Below are 12870 nucleotides of genomic sequence, written 5' to 3'. Positions count from 1 at the left end.
CACTGGAGTGGGTTGCCATTTCCTTCTCCAATGCATGAAAGTGAAGTTGCTCAGTTGTGTCCGACCTCAGCGACCCCATGGACTGCAGCCTTCCAGGCTTCTCCGTCCATGGGATTTTCCAGGCAAGAGTTTCCAGTATGGAGTGGGGTGCCATTGCCTTCTCCGATGACAAACCTAGACAGCATATTAAAAAGCAGAGACATTACTTTGCCAACAAAGGTCCATCTAGTCAAAGCTATGGTTTTTCCAGTAGTTATGTATGGATCTGAAAGTTGGACTATAAAGAAAGCTGAGCACTGAAGAATTGATGCTTTTGAACTCTGGTGTTGGAGAAGACTCTTCAGAGTCCCTTGGACTGCAAGGAAATCCAACCAGTCAATCCTAAAGGAAATCAGTCCTGAATATTCATTGGAAGGACTGATGTTAAAGCTGAAGCTCCAATACTTAGGCTACCTGATGCAAAGAACTGACTCATTTGAAAAGACCCTGATGCTAGGATAGGAAAGATTGAAGGCAGGAGGAGAAGGGGACAACAGAGGATGACATGGTTGGATGGCATCACCAACTCGATGGACATGAGTCTGAGCACGCTCCAGTTGATGATGGACAGGGAGGCGTGGAGTGCTGTAGTCCATGGGATCACAGACTTGGACACAACTGAGCGACAGAACTGAACTGAACTGAACATCATGTGAAATGCCATCTGGATGAAGTACAAGCTTGAATCAAAATTGCCGGAAGAAATATCAATAACCTCAGATATGCAGATGATACCTCTTTAATGACAAAGTGAACTAAAGAGCTCTTGATGAAGGTGAGAGAAGAGAGTGAAAAAGCTCTTAAAACTCAACATTCAGAAAACTAAGATCATGGCATCTGGTCCCATCACTCCTTGTCAAATGATGGGGAAAAAATGGAAACAGTGATAACACTTCATTTTCTTGGGCTCCAATATGCAGATGGTGACTGCAGCCTTGAAATTAAGCAATGCTCGGTCCTTAGAAAAGCTATGATATACCTAGACAGTGTATTAAAAAGTAGAGACATCACTTTGCCGAAAAGGTCTGTTTAGTCAAAGCTCTGGTTTTTCCAGTAGTCGTGGATGGATGTGAGTTGGACTATAAAGAAAGCTGAGCACCGAAGATCGATGCTTTTGAACTGTGGTATTGGAGGAGACTCTTGAGAGTCTCCTGGACTGCATGGAGATCAAACCAGTCAATCCAAAAGGAAATCAGTCCTGAATATTCATTGGAGGGACTGATGTGAAGCTGAAGCTCCAACAATTTGGCCACCTGATGTGAAGATCTGACTCATTGGAAAAGACCCTAATGTTGGGAAAGATTGAGGGCAAGAGAAGAGGGCAACAGAGGATGAGATGGTTGGATGGCATCACCAACTCAATGGACAAGAGTTTGAGCAAACTCCAGGAGATGGTGATGGACAGGGAAGATTGGTGTGCTGCAGCCCATGAGGTCGTAAAGAGTTGGACACAACTGAGTGCCTGAACAACAAATACAATCTTGGGTCTTTTCTAAAAAAGTTAAGAGAGGAAAATATTACAGTCTATTTTAAAATCATATTTACACATATATTTACCATTTCTCATACTCTTCATTTCTTTGCATGGATGCAAATTGCCTTCTGGCATCACAATATCCTTTCAGCCTGCAGTATATCCTTTAGCATTTTTAGAGGCAAACCTACTAGGAATAAATTTCCTAACATTTTTTAAAATCTGGGAATATTTGTAATTTGCCTTCATTTTCCCTTGCCCTCATTTTGAAGGATAGTTTTCTAGAACATGAAATTCACTCATTTGTTTCTCATAAAATTTGCTATTTTTACTGACAATGCCAGTGAATATGGATTTCTCACTTTCTATCCAAATCAACCCAGCCCCTTCTAGCAGTGAAGCTGCTGGTTTTTACAGCCAGCCCCACCTTGGTAGTACTATCAAGCTTGGGCTTGGGGAAGAGGAAACATTCCTAAGCAAGAATACCGCAGACTCCCACTGCTTGTTCAGAAGTTCAGCAGTTTCTCACAAGTATATACTTCCTTATTTGTTGTCTTTGGTCTTTTCCCAGACTCCTGAAACAATTGTTTTTTGAAAAATTTGTCTAGTTTTACACTTGTTTCTTAAAAACATTTTCTGCTAGAAATACTGCTCTCTGGTTTTATATAGATTAGATATTCTCATAGAATTAACTCATAGAACAGCCATTGACTTAAGAACACTTTATAATTTTGGCTGCTCAGGGCAGTAGAGGCGATTTTCTATACTATCATAGAAATTTATTGCTTTAGCATATCACATTATAACTTTTTTCTGCTAGAAGTACAGTATGTTCCTTTTCATCAGAGATGAGACTCACATTCACTGAGCATATATACCAGGCCACTGGCGTGATACAGTCTCTAATGCTCTAGTTCTTTTCAAAATAATGATTGTGGGCTTTTTGTAATTGCAAATGCAACATACACTTGTTTTTGAAAAATTGAACAATACAGAAAAGAGTCCTCTCTCCAGAAATATTTTATAATGATACCACTTAGAGAAAGACATATTTAATATCATCCTCTCTCCCCTTCTCTCCTTTCAAACTGTGTGTGTGTGTGTGTGTGTGTGTGTGTGTGTGTGTGTATTAACATTAGCTTCAGGAGGTGGAAATAAATCTCCTATTGGTCTGAAGATCATAGCCCTCTTCCAAGGTTCTAAGATTTGTAAAAAAAATTTTTTCTCATACCAACTACTGGGGTAGAAGAGAAAGCTATAGCCCTCTGAACTTGAAGAGTGCCTAAGACATACATTTTGGTTATACAAAGATCAACAAAGATTCTGTTCTTTAAGAAGAAACCAGATGTTTAGCTCCAAAAAAAAAAAAATTATGTTGCTCTTGATATGCAAAACTTTTCTTCCTTGTGGGTGCATATTTTATCCTTTAAGAACTTGTAAAATATAACATGGACTGAGACCTATTTGCTCTTAAAAACTATCATTGCCAGTAGGATGGACTACCATCAGGATAAAACTTGGACTAGGAAAGAAAAGAATCTTGAGTCAGCGCCACCCTCTCTTTTTATAGGAAAAAAAAAAAGCATTTACAGCCAGGCCTACGAAAAAGCAAATCTTCAATAACTAAGGGGATGTTGGTTGAAGTGAGTGAGTGAAGTCGCTCAGTCGTGTCCGACTCTTTGCGACCCCATGGACTGTAGCCTACCAGGCTCCTCCCTCCATGGGATTCTCCAGGCAAGAGTACTGGAGTGGGTTGCCATTTCCTTCCCCAGGGGATCTTCCCGACCCAGCGATCAATGTTGGTTGAAAGGAGTAGCCAAATCAATAGTCATCTTTAATGTTTCATCATGTTTCTTAAAGGGAAAAAATAAATGTCTTGGTTAGTTTGAGTCTTACTCATTCTTCAGGTGAAGTCAATAGGAAATCATTGGTTACTCTCGTTGATGGGGAAACAACTGGATTTGGAGCATCCTCTTCATGCTCAGTCCAGAAAGAACAGCTGGTTCCTCTTATCCGAGGAGCTGACACAGTCTGAGTGGGAAGGAGTCATCATCACCATTTAACCAAAGCTGGGAGCATTTCCCTGAAATGCTGAGGAAGAGTCAGAGAAGAAAAAGTTCCTTCTTTGTTGAGGTCCTTTAATGGACCAGAACCTGGTGGTCTGGAGTCGACGATAAGAAAGTAAAAGAAAGAGGCTGATATTCCTTGGTTTACACAGAAAACCAATAAAGCTCTTGGCACAGAGCTTGTGCTGCTTCACGTAGGCACCAGGCACCCTCTCGAGGGAGTGAAGGCACAGCGTGCCTTCTCAAGAGGGTCTTAGAAGCCCGGGCAAGAAAGTGAGCTCAGTGGGCTTCTGTGCTACAAAGAATTAGCCGGGAGAGAGAGAGAAAGAGAAAGACAGACAGACACGGGGACTCAAGCTCTGATGGAGGAAAGGTGTTTTATTCAACATAGTATGGGTATATATACTGTCTTACAAGGTAGCTATTTTCAGCAAAGATAAAAATCAAAAGTCCAGACTAACAAATTATCATAAGGCAATCCATATCAAAGACAGAGGGTTGTAAATAATCACTTTTACCGTATGGTTCACAAAAAGGAAGAGGGTCATAAATAGTTACTTATCACCATATGGAAAACTAACAAAGGAAATGCATGCATTCATCAGCCCCAGGAGCGGTTTGCCAACTCCTCTTAATTCCTGAATATTCAGAAATTAATAAGGGACAGAGGATTCATGACAGATCCAAAACAGCACACAGGAAGCCTCCTGTTAAATGCTTCCTGACACTTCTTCAGTAGGTGGGACTAGAATTTCCCAAGAGAATAGTAACTGTGGGGTGATTCAATTGAGGGAGTTTGATGGCAGAGGCTGAGAGAGAACAGAGAACTGAGGAAAGAGAGGGTGTGGTCAAGAAGAGACTGATCAGTCAGTGGGCATTCTGAAAACCCATTTGGTAGCCATGATGAGGATCTGCTCTTGACTCAGTTCTAGGGAAGCTGTTAGTCTTAAGATGTATGTTGTTACTGCACCAGAGTTCCAAACTATCTCAGTGGATCCAATATGTACAGCACTTATACTGTAGGTTTTTAGCTTCCTGAGAGCAACGTATTTCTGATATCCAAACAAAATAATCCCAATTCCTTGTGTTTGGATTCCCCACTTGCAGAAAATAAGGTGACCACTCAACTTTCTCTGTACCCAAGGAGCACAGTCCTGGCTATACAAAGCAGTTTGCCTCCTTATTTCCACACACTAGTCTGTGAGTACTACCTTTATACAGCCCAAATGCCCATTAAATTGCTCCCCCAAAGAAAAGCTGAATTCTCCCTGGAGCTATGAATTGCAACTTGTAAAACCAAATTTTTGCAATCTGTGATGGTCACCTCAAAACTCTGTTAAAATGATCAGGGATTCCCTGGTTTCTTGTTCAGAGCTTATATATAGTATCTTAATTATTCCATCTAATTTTTTAACATGGTACCTTTTTATTACAAATAATATCTTTGGGTGGGAGAAATGCAACTTCATATATCATAGAAGGATTCTGTTATCCTGCAGGCTTGGCTGCTAACTCAGCATGGTCAGGCAGACCTGCACTCTTCTGTAGATGGGCTGAGCATTTGCTAGGCTGTTTTAACAAAGATCAGTTATCGTACTTACCTTGATTAAAAACTTTGCTTTTCCATAAACGAAGTTTCAAGTCTCTATGTTGCTGAGGAACTTTAGAAGGGCTGCAGGGCGGTGTGGTGCAAGAATAATGAAAGGCCTGTGAAGTCAGGCAACCAGAAGGCTGAGACACGTCGTGGTCAGAGTCCATTCACATCCTCTGAGGTCATGCATTACTAGTGTGTGTGATTTTTGTTTTCTCTCGAAAAACTAGAAAATTAGTGTCCCAGATCATGTTTCTCAAACTCAAAGAAATATCATAAGCAGTGAATGAAGTGTGGATTTTATCCAAGCACTGTAGTCTGCCTACACAGAGCGCAGGGATGTGGAGCCTATCTACAAAACTGTTCAGCTATGTTGAAGCCAATTGTGAAAAGTATAACTAAGGAGGGACTTAAGGCTGGAAATTCTGGCCACACTGGGGACAGACTGAGTAAGGTCACAAAACTTTACTCTTGACCTATTAAACCAACAGCTTAAGAAAAAAATTAGCCCATGCAGGGTTACACCTACGTTAACAGAAAAACATCTTTTGTAAATTAATTATCAGGCAACCTACTAAGTTTTTCATCCTGAAATAATAATCCTCTTTCAGCTAATCACACAGCTAGAAGCAATAAGCAAAGTGAAATGCTCAAAATCTTTGGACGGAAAAGAGAATACTAAAATCCAAAACAAAAATCTTGCTCCAATCTTCATTCAGACCTGCCTGATAGCAAAACTGTATTAATGAGGTTAATTTAATAATAATATATATGAAATAAAAATTTGATGGTTGCAGTATTTTTTGCCCACAACATCAAAGGGTAAAGAATATAAAGTTCATACTTACTTATTTCCTAGGAAGGCTTAAGAACTTACAATAATAATAACAGTGATAATAGGGAAGAATGAAAAAGCCTTAATAATTATACTCTGGATCCATCATAGTTGACACATTTTCCAACAATTCCAAGTAGAAATGAGTTTTCCAACTGCACACTTGTTAGAAACAAAAACGGATGGATTTGCAAAATAAAGGAAAAAAAACCTATTTAGGATGTTTCTTACATCAAATGTGGTCAGGATTAACTGTGTACTAAACCAACAGGGTTGGAAAAATGGAGATAATACTGAAAGGAGAAAGCTGTGAAAAGTTCAACATGTCACCTGATATGATTAATTATGACGATGATGAAAACAAAGCAAAAGGAAAGAAGAAACTCTTAATGGAGCACTGCATGTGAATTAGCTCATTTAGTCATCATAACAATTTTATGATGTAATTACAACCATTATCTCTGTTACAATGAGTTAACCAAGGCTTGGAGAGTTTAAGAAGCTACTTGCATGCATGTCTGACTCTTTGGGACCCTATGGACTATAGCCTTCCAGGCTCCTCTGTCACGGGTTTCTCCAGGCAAGGACACTGGAGTGGGTTGCCATCCCTTTTCCGAGGGATCTCTCTGACCCAGGGATCCAACTTGGGTCTTCTGCACTGCAGGCAGATTCTTTACCGTCTGAGCTACCAGGGAAGCCCTAAGAAGCTGCTTAAGTCATAGTATCAATGTGTGACAGTCTCTCCAAGTCTAAAACTGTGATGGTGAATCATACAATCCCTTATCACTCAAACTTACCAGTCTGTCTGCATTTCCAAGAAACTTCCTTTGCCTGGTCTTTAAATGTCTAATTCCATCTCTGCGTGTCTTTCTCTGTCTCTCTCATACACTCACATGTATGGCATCAGATTATCTCTGTCTTTTATTGTAGTAATTTGGCCTTTATAAGCAGACAAGTAGCCCTGATGTTCTGTCCAAAAAGATACTGGGGGAAATATAGCATTGAAAAGAGCAGATACTAAAAAGAAAAAGAACCTTCTGTTCCTTTAACCCTTGGCCATTATTTCCAACTGGTAATACCAACCAGTGTTACACCATCAATAAGGCCTTGCCAGATAGATCTTCCCTATTCCTAAAGGTTAGCCAATTAGTTGATTTTCCCTTGGACTGGAAGAAGAAAATGATTGTGTGCATAAATAGGTATATGAATAAGTTTATGGAAGCCATTTTGAGTGGCAGAATTCCAATCTGCCCAAACCTTGAAAATGACACCAACTCACTACTTTGAAGGACCCTAGGTCAGAGGCTACAGCTCCATGTTACCTTTCATCAGAGCACCAACCCCCAAGTTCTCTTGGCTACAGTCTCAAAGTCAGACACTGAGGTCCTTGATGACTATGCAGCAATGACAAGAAGAGATGATAAGCTGGGAACCATCTCTGAATCAAAGCGCTGGGTGAATACCTAGTCCCCACTGCTGCTGTTCCATGTAGAAGGAACACATTTAGAGTTTCACCCTTGCCATCATTCCATGTTCTTACCTACTCATTTCTAGAGGACCGTGAGTGAACCAAATGGTAAATTTCAGAATAGGAAGTGGGGCATTCATAACTCATTTTTCTTTGGCTCTGCACAAAGCATAGGTTTTCTGCAAATGTCAGCCATTTGGTAGGCTTAGTAGCAAATCCTCTGCAGTTTCTGGGAGAGGCTGTCACTGGATGCTAAGTCTTGTTCTATCGTATGGCATTACGAAGCTTGTTGGTAGTCATGCACCTGAACTGCATAAAGGTCAAGGAATAAATTTTAAATGATACTTAGGAGTAGGATGGGCAGGACTTAACTGACTGCATATTGACAATGAGGGAGAAACTGGGTGGCTCCTGTTCCTGACATAGGTAACTGGGTGGATAGGCTATTACCAGGAAAGAGGACAATCAGGGCGGGTTTTTGTTTTTGTTTTTTGCCACACAGCATGCAGGATCTTAGTCCCCTGACCAGGGATCAGACCCATGCCCCCCACATGGAGTCTCAACCACTGGACCAACAGGGAAGTTCGTTTTTTGTTCCAAGGTAAGTTTTGAGATATCTCCTCGGCTAATGAGCAACTGTCCCTTTTACAAGGGCTGCTCCCTGCCAAAGGAAGAGTCACAATAGTCTGCATAGTGGAGGCCAGCACCTGGTCATATCTTATTGATCTAGAATGGACACTTAAAAATAGATAATCTTTTCTGATGGCTTGAGATCAGATCTATAGAAGGACAAAGTTTTTAAATCGTGGCTGGAATTTTAATTGTTTCTGCTGTGGCAACCACATCCAGAGAGAAAACAGCAGTAGTAATAGTAGCAGGAAGAAGACGAAGAGAGACACAACTAAAGCAGGCACATCCCCAAACCGGCAGAGTAGGAACATAACCTGAGAGTATTGGCAGCGTCCCATTTTTGGTCCTTATGTCTGTGTAAGACCTGGCTATATTGCTACCCATGTATTTCACAACCTCAGCTGTGTCCTTGTATTTTTTGTCTCTTCTCTATTCAATTCAGCTCTACTTTATGCATCATGTAGGGATAAAGATCACATACTGGGTTTTGCACATATCAAAATTTGAAGTATCCAAGTGATAACATCTGTAGGATATTTGATATATTAGTCTGGTGTGCAATAAAGGGGGGAAATGGCTGGGATGAAATACATATTTGATAAATACGTGTTTGGCATATAGGTTGAGGTTGAGTGAGAATGGCTATGGTCACTTAGATCATGGGAAAGGAGCTAAATATAATCATCTTAAAAAAGGATTAAAGTGCTATTAAAGTTCTGCACTCAATATGCCAGCAAATTTGGAAAACTCAGCAGCAGCCACAAGACTGGAAAAGGTCACTTTTATCCCAAAGAAAGGCAATGCCAAAGAATATTCAAGCTACCAGACAATTCATTTAACACACTAGCAAGGTAATGCTCAAAATCCTTCAAGCTAGGCTGCAACAGTACATGAATCAAGAACTTTCAGATGTATAAAGTGGATTTAGAAAAGGCAGAGGAATCAGAGATCAAATAGCCAATATCCACTGAATCACAGAAAAAGCAAGGGAATTCCAAAGAAACATCTGCATCATTGACTATGCTAAAGCCTTTGACTGTGTGGATCATAACAAACTGTGGAAAATTCTTAAAAGAGATGGGAACACCAGACTACCTTACCCGTCTCCTGAGAAACCTGTATGCAGGTCAAGAAGCAACAGTTAGAACTAGACATGGAACAACAGACTGGTTCAAAAATGGGAAGAGAGTATGTCAAGGCTGTATACTGTCACCCTGTTTGCAACTTATGATGGGAAATGCTGGGTGGGAAGATTCACAAGCTGGAATCAAGGTTGCCAGGAGAAATATCAACCTGAGGTATGCAGATGATACCACTCTAATGGCAGAAAGTGAAGAGAAACTAAAGAGCCTCTTGATGAAAGAGGAGAGTGAAAAAGTTGGCTTAAAATTCAACATTCAAAAAACGAAGATCATGGCATCCAGTCCCATCACTTCATGGTAAACAGATGGGGGAAAAGTGGAAACAGTGACAGATTTTATTTTCTGTGGATGTTGACAGCAGCCAAAAAATAAAAAAATTCTTGCTCTTTAGAAGAAAAGCTATGACATACCTAGACAGTATATTGAAAAGTAGAGACATCACTTTGCTGGCAAAGTTCTGTATAATCAAAGCCATGGTTTTTCCAGTAGTCATGTATGAATGTGAGAGTTGGACCATAAAGAAGGCTAAGCGCCAAAGAAATTGATGCTTTTGAACTGTGGTGCTGGAGAAGACTCTTGAGAGTCTCTTGGACAGCAAGGAGATCAAATCAGTCAATCCTAAAGGAAATCAACCCTGAATATTCACTGGAAGGACTGATGCTGAAGCTCCAATACTTTGGCCACCTGATGGGAAGACCTAACTCATTGGAAAAGACCCTGATGCTGGAAATCACCAACTCAATGGACATGAGTTTGAGCAAACTCCAGGAGACAAGTGAAGGACAAGAAAGCATGGCGTGCTGCAGTCCATGGGGTAGCAAAGGGCGTGAAAAAGATCCTTTGGTTTATGTGGTTAAAAACAGAATTTTCCCTAACTTTTCAAATTATTAAGTATGATTAAAGTCTAGAAACATAATTAATCTAATAATACTATAAGTGATGAGTAATGGCAAAGAGTATTAGAAACTTCTACATGCAAAACTGACATAGTAGCATTTATTCCAGATGAGCAAGAATGTTCATGCTATTTTCCATCTTCATTCAGGAAAACCCAGCTACTAGTGGACAACTTTGATGCCCTGTCACCTAATTCACAGGATACAGAAAGTCAGGATGCAGTACAACTGATTTCCCTAAAGAGTTTGGGAAGGATTTCTCCAGTTAGCTACAAATGATGACCAGTTTTGACCTCATGGGTCAAAACTTTACCACACCTAGTAAATTAGCAGGGCCCCTGGGATGTTGTCTGGTATGATTCCTAAACATGTGTTAAGCATTATTGTCACGGAACTTTGCAATAAAAGTTTATCCTTTTTATTGAAGATCACTAAGACATTTGTCAATTATGATGGTTCCTTAGATCTTACTTGTTCCCTCCTTTTCCTTTTAAAGTCACATATTCCATTAAAATATTTTTTTAAAGTTTAGGCCCTGAAGCATATGCCATTTTCAGCATGTCAATTCTTCTGCCCCAAATCCATATTTAGTGACATAGAAGGACAAGAAAGAAACATATTTTAATTCTTCCAAGTTTTCTTTTAACTATGGAATTTATGTCATTAGAAATAGAATTTTTTTTTTTTAATATACTTGCTTGTACACTAAATTTAAGGGCAGAGGGCTTCCCTGTGGCTCAGTGGTAAAAAGTCTGCCTGCCAATCCAGGAGACACAGATTTGATCCCTGTTCTGGGAAGATCCCGGAATTCCCTAGTAGCTCAGTTGGTAAAGAATCCGCCTGCAATGCAGGAAACCCATCTGATTCCTGGGTCAGGAAGATCTACTGGAGAAGAGACAAGCTACCCACTCAAATATTCTTGGGCTTCCCAAGTGGCTCAGCTGGTAAGGAATCTGCCCGCAATACAGGAGACCTGGGTTCGATCCCTGGGTTGGGAAGATCCCCTGGAGAAGGGACTGTCTACCCACTCCAGTATTCTGGCCTGGAAAATCCATGGACTATATAGCCTATGGGCTGACAGAGTCAGACAAGACTGAGCGACTTTCACTTGCACTTTCTGGGCAGATCCCACAGGCCGCAGAGCAACTAATAAGCCCATGTGCCACAACTACTGAGCCTGTGCTCCAGAGCCAGGGAGCCGCAATTACAGAGTCTATGTGCCATGGCTACTGAAGCCTGCATGCCCTACAGTCTGTGCTCCACAATGAGAAGCCACTGCAATGAGAAGCCTGCACGTCACAGCTAGAGAGCAACCCCTGCTCGCTGTAGCCAGAGAAAAGCCCACAGAGCAATAAAATCCCAGCACATCCAAAAACAAATGAATAAAATTTTTCAAAAATTAAAAGGCATAGTCTTGAAAATAGTTAATTTTCTGTAGGATATTTACTATTTTGTCAGACATAGTAACTATAGTTCTACTTCCCCTGTGGATTGAGAAATCCACAAGATAAAATATACAGTTCAGGCAATATTGCTTCCCCTAAAAACACACATTTTATTTTTAAATTTTTAAATTATTTTGGCTGTGCTACATACCTTATGGGATCTTGATTTCCTGACTAGGGACTGAACCCATACCATGGCAGTGAAAGCAATGAGTCCTAATCACCAGACTACCAAGGAATTGCTGGAAAACACATTTTAAATGAAGCGTTAGCATTTATTACAAGAAAAGGGACAGATTTAAATATAAATCTAAGCTAGTGTTTTGCAAACTATTCTGCAGGACACTAACATCCCACAAATTCCCAATAGGCATTTTTAAGTACAAGTTTTGATTGGATCTTAGGGAGGAGAGAAAAAAAAGGTTATAAAAGATATTGAGACAGTTGAGACAAACTGAATAGACAATAGATTACACAATAGAATATTCACTGTGTATTGAATATTGCCATATCAATGCTAAATTCCAAGTGTGTGATAAAGCTTTCATGATTGTAGCAAGGTTGGGCAGACTTAGATTCCACTGCAGGTCCAGATGCATGACGACAGCGGTCCCTGCGCCAACCTTAGCAGTTCTCCACCAATAGATCTGCACTAGTGGTTTTGTATGCACGGTACCTGTCCTCAAATATAGGAAAAAGCATGGAATGTGTAAAAAGATGGGTAGTTTAGGATGGACATACAGTATAAACAGAGAGAGGGAGGAAATGCAGCAGGATTTGCAGAAGCCAGATTGTGAAAAATCTTATGTGCCAATCTGAGGGAATTAGATATTATTTTGAAGGCAAATAGGCAAGAAAAGAGATAGGAAATAATGTGAAGAATTTTTGAAGTGCCGAGTAGCATGATCAGGTTTATTTCTAAGAATTAAAACTGTCAACATTTTAAAGTAGAGGCTGGAGAGCATGAGACTAAAGATGAGGCTCTTGTCAGAAGATAAAGTAAGGAGATCAGGACTAAAATAAGTATTATAGAGGAAATGGAAAAGGGAAGACGGACCAGAGAGGAACTGTTGAGCTGCCTGGAAGGCAATCCAGCATAGTGGTGTTAAGAGCACTATTTTAGAGCCAGGCATTCATTTACCTACTGTGTAATCATCCGCAGTAAAATCATCTAAATGAGCATTCCCCCCCCCCCCCCCGCCACCCCACCCTGCCCAATGAAGTGAATACCAGTATCTTCTTCACAGGCTTGTGATTAGGATTAAATGTAGGGTAAAAAATGAT

This window comes from Ovis aries, chromosome 1, assembly GCF_016772045.2.
Source record: "Ovis aries strain OAR_USU_Benz2616 breed Rambouillet chromosome 1, ARS-UI_Ramb_v3.0, whole genome shotgun sequence".
In the NCBI taxonomy this organism is placed as follows: domain Eukaryota; kingdom Metazoa; phylum Chordata; class Mammalia; order Artiodactyla; family Bovidae; genus Ovis; species Ovis aries.
This window is presented reverse-complemented; position numbering follows the sequence as displayed.